Here is a 962-nt window from a genome sequence, read left to right as displayed (position 1 = left end):
CAAAAGAGAAGAGGCAAGGAGTTGAAGAAAGTGGACAGGATCAGACACACCAGACAATGCAAGAATTCCAGAGCATAAAGGTTTCAAGAACTCATCTTAAAAACAGAGGAAGGCAAACATTTTCCCAAAGTCACTGATCCAGTGAAATCATCACATATTCAGCTCTTGAAGTAATGGAAGCTACTCATTTATTTAATAGATGTGCCCATCTCTCATATTTCTGCATAAGGGTATGCAGCATCATGGGTAGCCACCAGACAAGTAAGAACGTAAGTTTCACCTACATTTTGTCAAAGAAAGAGGTATATGGCAGCATTAGGAAAAGGCATAAATGAGGAGATAGCAGGGTTTTCCTGGTGATTCAATCTTATGTGGTAAATGCTGGTGCTCCTTTCTCATCTGTCTGGATCTCTCAAAGCAGAGAGAAGTGGCCAGGGAACCAGGCAAGGGTTGATTGTCCTGGGGTAGGCCACGTCAGAACTGTGTTTCTTCTGGTTGTCTTTTCTAGGCTAAACTGGCATTCCTGGCACAATTAAAATTGTGATGTCCTGTCCCAAATGTTTGTGAAACTGAAACACACACGATCTTTCATTTCCTTTCTGCCTACTAAGATTACTTCAGCTCCACACATGCAAAGCAGGACATTATGCAAGAAATTAATCATTTCAAAGCAAAGTAGCTACTGAAAAATTGCCAAACACCATAAACATTGGTCAAAATGGAGTCAACCATTTGCACTGAGAATAATTGAAGCTATGGATTCACTTGGGGTAACTAAGCAACTTTTCATTATGAATTATAAAGCTTTTCAAACATAAAATGATATCTGAGAGCAGTGCATTACCTAAAAGGTTTCGATAAGCAATGAAAGGAGCTTTAAAATATGCAGTAGGGATCAATCACCCAGCTGTATAGCGTTACTTATACTTTGTGGCGTCACCTACATTCTTTGATAAACAATG

Source organism: Ochotona princeps, chromosome 8, assembly GCF_030435755.1.
Source record: "Ochotona princeps isolate mOchPri1 chromosome 8, mOchPri1.hap1, whole genome shotgun sequence".
Classification (NCBI taxonomy): Eukaryota; Metazoa; Chordata; class Mammalia; order Lagomorpha; family Ochotonidae; genus Ochotona; species Ochotona princeps.
The sequence above is the reverse complement of the archived record's forward strand: the minus strand, read 5'-3'. Positions refer to the sequence as shown.